Source organism: Chaetodon trifascialis, chromosome 22, assembly GCF_039877785.1.
Source record: "Chaetodon trifascialis isolate fChaTrf1 chromosome 22, fChaTrf1.hap1, whole genome shotgun sequence".
In the NCBI taxonomy this organism is placed as follows: domain Eukaryota; kingdom Metazoa; phylum Chordata; class Actinopteri; order Chaetodontiformes; family Chaetodontidae; genus Chaetodon; species Chaetodon trifascialis.
The window spans coordinates 20033303-20045538 of NC_092077.1; the positions used below are offsets into that span (position 1 = coordinate 20033303).

The 12236-nt window shown below is 47.7% G+C and overlaps 1 protein-coding gene across 5 annotated transcripts in view; it reads right to left on the bottom strand.

Moving 5' to 3' along the window:
* The window catches only part of shank3b (SH3 and multiple ankyrin repeat domains 3b), a 32569-nt gene extending 21696 nt beyond the window's left edge, over window positions 1-10873 (bottom strand). For all 5 annotated transcript variants that reach the window (XM_070991712.1, XM_070991710.1, XM_070991711.1 and 2 more), the window contains exon 1: window positions 10574-10873. The gene's annotated coding sequence lies outside the window, so the exon portion shown is untranslated. The remainder of the gene's footprint in view (window positions 1-10573) is intronic.
* Window positions 10874-12236: the final 1363 nt, after the last annotated feature.

Genomic DNA, 12236 nt, shown 5'->3' on the forward strand with positions numbered 1-12236 from the left:
CAAACTTCAGGCTGCAACTTTCATCCATTTTTACCGTTTACAGCTTCACAGAGCTGCTAGCATGGCTGCTAGTTGAGCTAAAGCAGCTACATCTCTCAAAGTTAGCAGTTTCCTGAACTGGCCTCCTTGTGTTATAAGAACAGGAACAGCTGGACATGATTTGGACGTTTCGTCCTTGTGGGGGGACAGAGATATTAGCATGAATCTGACAGCCTCCCACAGACATTTCTCACAGCAGACATTTTGCATTTTCAAGGGTGTAAGCAATAACAGCGATCATGGCTGCTCTCCATCTCACAACGACACCAACACGTCCACGTCAATGTGTTTAATGACACGTGTGATTTTCCTGCTGAGACGACTCGACGCGACCTCTGAGACAAAGACCCGCGGACAGCTCGACTCGTCTCATCACGGCTCATTGTCCAAACTGAAACCCGCTTCGTGGGACGGCATCTTATTCAGGCTGTCTGCTGACTCTGATCTGACCTCCACCTTCTCCAATGCTAATAATGGCCTCAGGATGTTACATCACATCCTGTTTTTCACCGAGCGAAGTGTGCTCGCACACACACTCAGACACATAACAGAGAAACTGTTCTGAGAACAGCTGAAGCACAAATTTCACAGTTACTTCAGGGACCGTATGAAAGGGATCGGACAGACGGAGGCTCGGGAAAGAGAGAGAGGTGTGTTTCATTGAAGAACACAGGCTGAGTACTTCATTGAGAGGATGAAGTACTTTAATCTTCCATTATGTCTTCTGACGTACGATGTGGTCGCTACGTGAAAATGATTAAAGGAACAGTTTGACATTTTGGGAAAAGACACTTGTTTGCTTTCTTGCCGAGTTACATGAGAGTTATTACCACTTTTCATGTCTCGACGCTAAAAATGAAGCTAGAGCTAGCAGCTTGTTAGCTTAGCTTAGCTTAGCACGAGTGGAAGCGGGGTAAACTGCTCGGCTGGCTCTCTTTAAAGGTTCTGCATGCTAACGCCTCGCCATGCAATTAATTACTAATTGATTAAGAGGTGCAGGCAGGTGTATTTTCTGGCTGTTTCCCAGTGCTTTCTGTCTTTATGCTAAGCTAATCGTCACCTGCATCCAGCTTCATGTTTCATCAGAGTTGTCAACAAGAAAGCAGACAAACACATTTCCCAAAATGTCAAACTTCTCTTTAAAGACTTAAACATGAGGATTCACATTAAACTCTTTGTGCCCTTCAGGTTACTTTTGGTGCTCCAGTCTAACGCTGGTACATTTGTACTTTACTAGATGTTCTCGTAGTCAGGAGAGGATCCAGAGGAAATACAGAAGCTGAACTGAAATGTAAGAAGACGACACAAACTGGAGCGACACCACAGCGATCATCTACATGATGAAAAGCAGGATTTAAACAAATGTACTGTGCAGTGCGCTGCGTTCACTGTCCGCCAGCGTAAATCTGTCCACATGATACGTTGTTATTAAAATTATTATTGATTTTAGCTGCTGCTCAGAGGACGTTTGCATGTAAAAAAAAAAAAAAAAAAATTTGGTGTAACGTTCAAGGCCCACCCCCATCGTCTGTACACTCGCCTTCAGCCGAGACCACCACGACCTCCGCCGCTGATGTTATTTTCAGTTCAGCGCAAGACTTTATTACGTGTTTAATTATCGCTTGTATTAATCATCACTGGCGCTAATTAGCACTTGATTAGCGTCCGCGCCAATAAAGCGAAGCGGGCCTGAAGTCAAAACTTAAGGCTGCCTTCATCACAGCTGAGGATGAAGCAGAGCCGCTGAGGGAGAGGATGAGTTGTGAGTTGTCATAGAAACTGGAATAGCAGGGAATCCTGTGCTAACCTCACAGTGTCACTGTGTGTGTGTGTGTGTGTGTGTGTGTGTGTGTGTGTGTGTGTGTGTGTGTGTGTGTGTGTGTGTGCGCGTGCGTGCGTGTTAAAAAAAGCCTCCTGATCTACATGCTCGCTGTTGCTATGGCAACGTGGTTGAACAATTTTCGCAGTTCCCGTTTTAAAACGGCCGTCCTACCTGCTGACTCTCTCTCTCTCTCTGCATCCTGTGAAGCTCGCTCGGCCTTCACGCTGCCGGGCGCCCACGCTGCGCCGCTCAAACATCTGGGCTGCTCTCACGATGAGGGGAAGCCATCATCGGCTATTGATTTCCAATAGGAGATCAATGCAAAGTGAGAAGCCGGTGGGTTGGGGTCTGAGTTCATGCGCAGTTCAGGAGTGCTGAGGTGAGCAGCGCCTCACGTTTAAATGATCGGGCCGCAACGTTTGACTGAACTCCTGCTGAATATTTTCCTAAATATCAAATTAAAGCAGACGCTCCTCTCAGAGCACCACGTGCCAAATGTTTCCCACCATCCTGCCTTCATCAGGCTGCTACCAGTTTCCCTCTGTGATCAATACATCAGCAGATCGCACGTAGTTCAAACCCAAACTGGAAGAAAAACACCTGCAACCACAAAGTTTAATCAGCTTTTCACGTTATTTCATCTGAAGCCTTCGACGCATAAAAAGGCTCAATATCAAGATTCAATACGAGTAAATCAATCTGTCTTCATTCAACTTTTTCAAAGGCGTGTATTCACGGATACCTCGACGTAAAGTCAGAGTCCGTCCACGTCGTCTCAGAGTCCCGTTAATGGAGAATGAATGTGATCCATTAGACCCTGCTGGGTTCACCTCCTCCTCCTCCTCCTCCTCCTCCTCCAGATCTCCACCCTCTCACCTCCACATATATCAGCCTGGATGATTCATTTCCATCAAACATGCTGAAACTGGACGAGTGTCGTTTCTGCATAAACCAGGTGAGAAAAGCGAAGCTGAACATCCTGCAGTCCTCTGGAACAAACGAGCGGGGGACGTTCGAAGCTTTACAACATTTAACCGATGATTTATTTTCTGTCTGATTTCTGAATATCTGAACAATTTCCAAGAAGTTTCCTGGACAGAAATACATATTCTGGAACTAAATCTGGGGAAAACAGAGACAGCGCTCAATTAATGCTCTTCAAAGCTATTAATTCTGATTAAATATTAACCGACAGAGTCTTGAAGTGATGCAAAGCAGGTCAGCTGAGCATGCAGAAGCCTTAAACTCTGACTGTCTCTACTCTGTAAGAGTTCAGCCGCTGTGTTACACTTCTGTGTTAATGCCAACACGAGGCGTTCGCTGGGCTTCCTGGGGACGAGGCCAGTTTAAGTGGGTCGGTTCAGGTACGTACACACTCTGCTTCCTGTGTTAGAGACTCTGGAAGCAGAGCTGCAGCTTCAAACCTGCTTCTGGCTTTGGACAGGTAAGACTGAGACAGCTCAGCTCAGAGTTTCCTTCTTTTTCTGTATTTTACGTCGGAGGCCTTGTCAAACACTCTCTTGGTCACTCTTATTTTTACCGGTTTGCTTCTTTTTTTTGTCAGTAAACGCATATTTTACCAAGTCCAACTGGTTTTATGATGTTTTCCCGTAGAGAGCTGGTTCATAACAGTCGTATTTTAGGACACATTTGGTGTGTGTTATAATGCTTCCTGTGCAGAAAATCAGAAGAGTGACACGATGTCGTATGCAAACGAGCCTCACCAGATGTTCCTCACGCACACACAGGTTTCATTTAACCCATCGAACACAGTGACCCGCAGTGGGAGTTACTGAAGGTCGCGGTCATTACGTCGTAAACGAGCTTTCAGTCACCACGACGACAGAAAACAAGCTCGTGGTTCAGCTTCTGTTTTTGTGAAGAGTCCTCCACTGATGTCACTCCCACGCTTCAGAAAAGGATCAACATCGATGCAGAGACGTTGACTTTTATTCCTACATTACCCACAATGCAGCTCAGCCAAAGACAGCCGTGTGTTATACTAGTAGCAGCTATCAGCTCACTTCTCTCGAACTCCAAACCAACAGATCGGTTTCAGTTTCAAACTCGTTGTCTTCAACTGACTCAAGTGACATCACTCAAGGCCAAACACCTGGAAACACACCTGTCACAGTATGTGGCCCTGCGCTGATCCTTTGCCGACACGTCCACTCAAACGTTGTAGTCCTCTTACGACACAAAACATGAGCAACGAGCAAACACTTACAGGATCATGGAAATTGTTGCTATTGAGTGACTGATTCTCAAATCTTGGATGTCTGAGCGTCCCTGAAGGCATCAGCAGAGAGGGTTTACAAAGCAGCGCCTGCTCCCGGCTGCATTAACCCACGACGATCATTTCATTTGGACTTAAAAATCTATATCCGGAGCTCGGGGTAAGTCTCAGCGATTGATTTTCGCAGCGTGAAGCGCAGTGAAGCCTCTGATCAGTCCTGGCAGAACTCGGACCAGCAGCTCGCTGAATGAATCACTTCCTTTCATTCAGTACAGTAAAAGGCTCGTAATTGCGGCAACATTCAACGCTAACATGTGAGCGTGTGGAGGAATCCTCAGCACACAGGACGACAGAGGACCAGAGGAGACGGCGTTAAAGACTCTTTCACTCCTCCTTCCTTCAGCACTCGCTGCTGCTCAGGGTGGAGGTTCCCGTCTCCACAACACGCCCAATCAAAGCCAGTTTCTCCACCCTCAGACGCAAACACTGAGCTCAAAATGAAACGTGCCACAGATTGTAATTAGCACCGCGCTCGCCATGTTTTACACCCGTCACACACGACAACACGAGGAAAGAGGAAGAGTCAGAGAAGGTGTCCTGACCCCGCTCCGACAGAGTTTCTGTCCTGTTTGTTGTTGTGTGACACGAACAAAAAGCCGTGAGCTGGAACTCGTTGCTTTATCATTTCAGTCGACTGCGTTTGTTTTGACAGATTCTCCCAGCAAACAGTGAGCGAGCAGCAGATTAGCAGGTTACGTAACGTAATCAAAGCGATGGTGTACCACGGCTTTTTGAATGTAAGACCAGGCTGATCCAGAGTCTGCACAGATGACTCCTTCCTGTCCACTCCCTCCTCAGTGACTCGCTCTGCAATCAGCTCGGAGCCGGTGGGCTGCTGTTTCTCTGCACTTCAGAAAACACTTTACGTCCACCAATCAGAGACTTCCAATCACTTTCTGCCATTTAAAACTCTGAAATACAACCTTGGCTGCTCTGAGGGGGGAGATGGTCGACGGGCCTTCTGGGGACACGGAGACAGAGACACTCCAGAGTCCACAGGACAACCTGATGAATGTGACCAGCTTCAGCCTCAGAAACAAACAAACACTGAGCGAGCTGCTGAGTTTTTCCTTCTCGCCGTTCTTTTAATCGTCTCCTGCTCTGAGGCTTTGAGCCGAGGCGCAGCAGAGGAAACAAACTTCACAACGTTTCCCAGGTTTGGGGCTTTTCATGCATCAGTGGCTGGAATAAAAGCTCATTAAATCGGAGCTTTTCGCTGTTGTTTGATGGATTAACCTTGAAACTGAAGGTAAAGACAAAAGGCGAGCCAGCTCTGTGGCAGCTGTTCAAACACAAGTGTGAGCGTGACACACAGCAGCTTCTGAACGACGCCTCCCGCCATCGACATCATCGACAGAGCAGAACCCGGCCTCCTCACGCCGTCTGTATTTCCTTACATCGCTCACTCCCTCCTTCATCATTTCATCATCTGCTGCTGCTTTATTGGAGGTTTCCAGCAACAGTCAAAAGAAAATTGGGATGCAGCCTTTGTCGAAGCGCTGGAACAAACCACCTACAGATAACAGGAAGCAGCTCGCCGAGTATTTTCAAAAGAAAACTAAAAACCGATGCCTTTGACGAGCTGTGGCCGCCTGAATCTTTGTGTTCGCTGCACGTCTTTAAAAATGTTGACCTGTGTTTCTTTATTCTGAGGTTTTTGCATTGTCTTTATTTTCATTTTCATCCTTATCATCGTCATCATGCAGGTTTTGTTCTCCATCTTGTTTTACATTCATCTTTATGTCTGTTCTGTCGTTTCTGTGGAAAGCACTCACTCGGTGCATGTGACTTCCTTCTTGTAAAGAATAAAGTTTATTATCGTGATTATCATGCTCACAGTGTGGTGGGCTCATGACGCAGTCCGCACTCTGAACCAGGACCTGAGGAAAACATCTGGCTCCTCTGTGTGGACACCGGGACATCGTGGCTCCTCTGTGTGGACACTGGGACATCATGACTCCTCTGTGTGGACACTGGGACATCATGACTCCTCTGTGTGGACACTGGGACATCATGGCTCCTCTGTGTGGACACTGGGACATCGTGGCTCCTCTACGTGGACACCGGGACATTGTGGCACCTCTGTGTGGACACTGGGACATCCTGGCTCCTCTACGTGGACACCGGGACATCTGGTTCCTCTGTGTGGACACTGGGACATCGTGGCTCCTCTACGTGGACACCGGGACATCATGGCTCCTCTGTGTGGACACTGGGACATCCTGGCTCCTCTACGTGGACACCGGGACATCTGGTTCCTCTGTGTGGACACTGAGACATCGTGGCTCCTCTACGTGGACACCGGGACATCTGGTTCCTCTGTGTGGACACTGGGACATCGTGGCTCCTCTACGTGGACACCGGGACATCGTGGCACCTCTGTGTGGACACTGGGACATCATGGCTCCTCTGTGTGGACACTGTGACATCGTCCACGCGGTCGAACCGGATCACTGAACCGCTTCATTTCAGCCGACCCAAACCTCTGATGTGGAAATGCGTCCCATCATCGAACAGTCGAACTGCTGATGTTATTCCTGACGGGGGGAATGAGGAGGGGGTGGAGCAGACGTCCGCGGCGGGACTCGACCCGTGGACGCTGCTGCTCGTGGTCGGTGGCCTCCTCTCTTACACTCTGTCCTCCATTTTTAGGCCGATCTCTCTCTTCTTCTTCCCTCTCCTGTTGTCTTCTTCTCGTTCGTCCCTCTGTCTCACTTCCTTTCTTTCACTCCAGTCATTACACTCCTACTCCTCCTTCACTTCGCTCTCTTTCACACCTCACTGAGCGCAACATTTCTGCCATGTTTTCTGCAACGCGCCGCCTCTCGTCGGCTCGCTGCTGTAGATGTGAATGGGTCCTTCAGGTGAAGCTCAGTGGGAGCTGGAGCAGCTTTTGTGTTGCTCGCAGCGGTTGTTTTCCTCCATTGTTCTCTGCAGAGAGCTCTGTTACATAACGTCTCCTCGGGTCCGTCCTCAGGTTTCCTTCAGGACCCGTCTCATCCAGGATGTTCAGCGCTGGCCCGTTTTGGCTCTGGATCATTGTCTTGTGGAAAAGGTGAAATTCTTGCTGGGCTCGAGCAGCGAGAGGCTTCATCCTGGAATAACTTGGGGTCACGGTTTTGATGGTTTCCCGTTTTTGTCCTGACAGATCCGCGGTCCTCCCACACAGCCTGAACAACACGGCGGCTACGTCCTTCATCTGGAGATAAAACTCAAACTCAGAGCGAGATGTTTGCTCTTCATGGAAGCTGTTTCAGCTTTCAATGTTTTCTCCTTCATTTCCACGATTCAGCTTTCAAATTCAAACATCTGATGACAAAAAAATAAGTTCACTAATCAGAAATTTAATCTACAACAACAGAGACGTAACGAGAGACACAAGAGACGACACGTTGGTCCCCGACCAATCACAGCTCGCTATCTTTGATGACTGTTCACGGGTGAAAGGGGCTCTGCGCTCCTATTGGTCCGGATGAGGCGTCAGTCTTCCTCTGTGATTCACATCGTGTGGTCTTTTCATCAGCTGCCATGAAGACAGTCATAGCCACATTTTAGAAATCCACATTCTTCATTCTGATGTCTAAAGTATTTCTTAACTCTATTTTTCTTGTGGAAATGACGGAAAGTGAAGCGCAGCCTCGTCCTCTTGCATAATTCAGACAGCCTGAATGTTCCTCACAGCGAGAACAGCTTCTGTGACCAGCTGACGACGATCACAGTCTGCCTGTCGCACACTCGAGGTGATCGGGACGAACAATCAGCTTCACGTCCTGAATGCAAATTCTGCGTTTCACAGACACAAAGAGCGAGAGAAACGTCTCTCCGAAGCCCGAGGAGGACGAGGACTCTGATGAGCGAGGAAGCAAAACACTAAAGCACAGACAAAACCAGCTGTCCATAAAGCAGGACATGTCCACCTGTCCTCATCAAACCTCCGTCCTGCACCATTGTGGGGATGTGAACAAAGACCTGACACACCTGAAGCAGCAATGTGAACCTTCACAGGGTGACCAATCAGATCCGTCCTCTCGTTGGGCTGATGGTGTTGTGCTGCTGACGTGCTGTTTCCACTATGTGCTGAATGAGGACGAGACGTAAAATCTATTCAATCACGTTCCACAGAGAGAAAAGCTAATTCACTTCTTCTGCAAACCACAGAAAATGATTCAAGGTTTGTGTGCTGTGTTTGCCAGCAAGGAGTCATTTTCTTTCTTTAAAGGCTGAGATTTAAAAATACACCTCAGACCTTAAATATCGCTGGAACACAGCGAAGGCCTCAGCGAAGAGGAGGAGGCACAGCCTTGTCTTAATTTAGGCCGTAAACTGTACGTTTGTCTGGAAGCTTGAAGGACCACGCTGCTGCTTTTTCACTGTTTCAGGCCATTAAGCACAAATCAGCAGCGGTGGAGGAAGCACTCAGGAGTAAAAGCAGTAAAACCACCGTGTACAAGTACAAGGAAACGTCATGTATTTAAGACTTCACTGAAGTGTCCAAATTAAAATATTCTGAAGGAGCCAAAAGGAAAGATTTCTGCCGAATTTCACAGTGATAAATATCATATTATTGAATTCTGGTTACTGATGGTGTGTTCATCACTTTACTGCTGCAGCTGGGAAATAATTCTTATTTTATTACTACAGATTCTGTGTAATAATGATTCATTTGTTGATTATGTTTTGTGTTATGAATCTCAATCTGCAAAGATCGTAAATACGTGCATATGACGCCTGCACTGAGTACTGGACTACAGTGCCCATCATGCTTTGGGTGCTGCACACAGGAAGTCGTGCTGTCATGGAGTCAGCTGTGGGCTTCACCTTTAGCCTTTGCATTACTTTACGTTTGGTGAACACCACGTTGGTGCAGAGCGTTTCCTGTTTGCTCTGTAACCGTGGAAACAGACAACGACCACCAGATTACTTCGACGCTGAGTAAAACGTCTAGACGAGATCACTCTGAGGCGAGGAGAATCCTTTTACTGTGATTTCTAAGAGGACGTCCCAGATATTTCCACAGCAGCGAGCGCTGAGTCACCGTGATTCCACTGATATGTGGATGACAAGCTCACGGCTGATATATGTGAAGTCAAAGGCTCCGAAATGACTGACTGCTCCGAATAAAAGTACAACCAGTACTTCAAATAAACAGAGCTGCTTTTGAACTAACCACATCTCAACTGGAGTGAGTCAACGCAAACCACGCAGCTCTGAATTAACTGTTTTTGAACAAACCTGCTGGAGCGCGACGGTCTGAAATCACTCTGAATTCACCGACCTGTCACGTCCACGGTACGAACATTACTACAACAATCCCACAATGCACTGCGCTGCAGTTCATTTGTGTGAAGTTTGCGGTTGTTGTCCTCGACGTGTGTCAGCGATGATGCAAAATGACGATGACGGACCTGAAAACAGCTCAAAGTCAATATATTTACTGTTTGTCCTCCTTTCACAGACTGAAAGATGTGGAAAAAACACCTGTTTGGATCGTTCCACAGGTAAACAGGCTGATTGGTAACAGGTGAGGATCATGATTGGGTATGACAGGGGCGTCCTGGAAAGGCTCAGTGGTTCATAGAGGATGGAGCGAGTTCACTTTGTGAACACATGACTGGATAAAGGAGATCAGTAAACACAGTCTGATTGGTCCAACACCTTTGTGGACTCGGGGTCCTACAGCAGGGAAGCCCCTCGTTATTCAGTCGTCTAACTTCCTGTCTACCTGGAGGACTGTGACGGTGTGCAGACTGAAGCTTCTGATCACCTCACACCTTCATTTTGTCAAATCTCTGAGCAGTTTTCTAACCGACCTCTCAGAGCAGGAGGAACAAACAGTCTGCAGTCATCAGCTAGACACTGGTAAACATCGGCTGGTGTGGGACCAGTTCTCCCACACAGCTCTGGGATCAGCTGCTCGTCTTACTGTTGTCATAGTCATGGTGACTGGTCAGCCTGTTGGCATTTGTGTTTATGATAATGCGATGAAGTTGTCTGAGTGAACAATCAAAACATATGTGGATGCAATATTTCAGGGTGAGACTCATCTGCTGACTTTCCCCTGACGCGACTTTAACCATCACACTGTGAGCTGCTAACACAGCTAGCCGTCAACGCCGCAGGCCTCTCAGGTCGCTGTGGCTGTCAGGTCACATGACCTCCTCATAAACGTGTGCGGCAGAATGTGTGAACCAATCAGGATCGAGACTTCTGATGTTTCAGCAAAAGCAACCAGAGGCTCAGCGATAAAAGTGGTGTGAGGTCAGTGAACGAGTGAGAGAGTGATTTCAGACGCGTCCTGGTCTACTTCATTCGGTTCTGACGGACTTGTTCAGGTCCAGCCTAGTTCAGCTGCAGGTCAGTAAACCGCTTTCAAGTCCTCCAGCAGTAAAGATAAGGAGTGACGCCTCCACGCTTACCTGTCGTCAGCAGTCCCATCAAACTTTTCCAATGGCCTTGACTGATTTTCACTGGTCTCTTCTGGTCTGTCCTGGTCTGGTCTGATCCACTCTACACAGACTGGTTGGATTATTGGTCCGGTACCGGTTTGGCCTGGTTCTGGTTCTGCTCCAGCCTGAGGTTCCAGCTTCTTGTGTCTCTGGTTGGCTTTTGATTGGTGGAATCTCAGCAGAACGGCCTAATTAGAAGTTCCTGTTGTAATCCCGCCAGCAGTTTCAGCAGAACGAGTACTTTCTGCAGTACGTGAAGTAGTTTCCGAAGGCGTTGCAGATGAAGTAGTTTTACAGCTAACGGTGGAGTACTTTCTGTAGTAAACTGTAGTTACTGTGTGGTGATCCTGCAGCAGAGTGAGAGGTCTCCGAGTTTCAGACTGTATTCTGGGAGCTGCCCTGCCCATCCTGTAGAAAGGGAGGAAAAGCGGGAGGAAGAGCGAGAGGAAGATGGGGAGGAGGCGGGCGGGGGGTAAAGGAGAGGGGTGCCAGGATGTGAAGGAGGGGGAGGAATGGAGGGAGGAGGGGGAGAAGAAGAAAAAAACACGTCAGAAGATGAGTGGAGGGTGCACAGAGACGCCGGAGCGTGCTGGCTTGCAGTTTAAAACAGAACTGGGTCAGACACAGTTGCATTTTGGGAGGCCATTTCAGGTTCAGGCAGTTACACAATATGAAGCCGTGGTATCGGTTAGCATAGCAACAAGGCCGACCGCAAGAGCCATAAAGCTCGTTTCCAACTGCCCCTGTGCTGCTAGTATTATGTAAAGTTCTAAATATTGATCCATCTTTGTGTTTCTATTCTCGGATGAGCACAAAAAAACAGAAAAATGGTGGTGGGACTGCAGCAGCCTCGGAGTTATGGTCAGCCTCGGCTAGCAGTTAGCATCCGTGAACCTTGTGTGAACTTCACAGAGGGAGTCAGAGGAAACAGAGCGCAGCAGTTTGTCTCAAAGCTTCATCCATCCCATCATATCACCATGAAAACAGATTCATGTTCTGTCGTTCTGGAGGTTTTTAGAGGACGAGCTGAAGAAACTGGAGCTGCAATTAGTCGATTCACTGACGATTCCATCAACAGATGATGAATCAGTTCACAAAACTCCCCAAAAGTTTCTCCAGTGTCTCAGATTTTCAGCTTTTCTCTGTTTTACATCTTTATAAATGGATATCTTTGGACATTTGAAGTCATCAAGCAGCAGTCTGATGTTTTCTGACAATTTATGGAGAAGATTAATGGAGAAAAAAGTCTGCAGATTAATCAATAATGAAAATAATCATTAGCTGCAGCCCAGGATGACAACATGATGGAAGGAACCCAAACTCAATTATGGAAAAATCATTTTTGATTTATCCCGCATCAGGACACAGTCACACCTGAAAATGGCTAGCTGGCAAATTCAGTGGTAAAATGGCACCTAGCTGGTAGCTGGTAGCCACAACACGGTGTCATCTGTCAACTGCTCAGACGTTAGCCTGTTGTAGCTATTAGCCGTTTGGTGGCCCATTATCAGAGAAGTAACCGGAAACATCACTCCAGCTAGCCGTCGTTGTTGACTGACTGTCATGTTCGAGCTGTCAGTAGACTGCAGTTAGCTTCTTGGTCAGTTAGCAGCGTGCGGTCGGCAGTCAACCA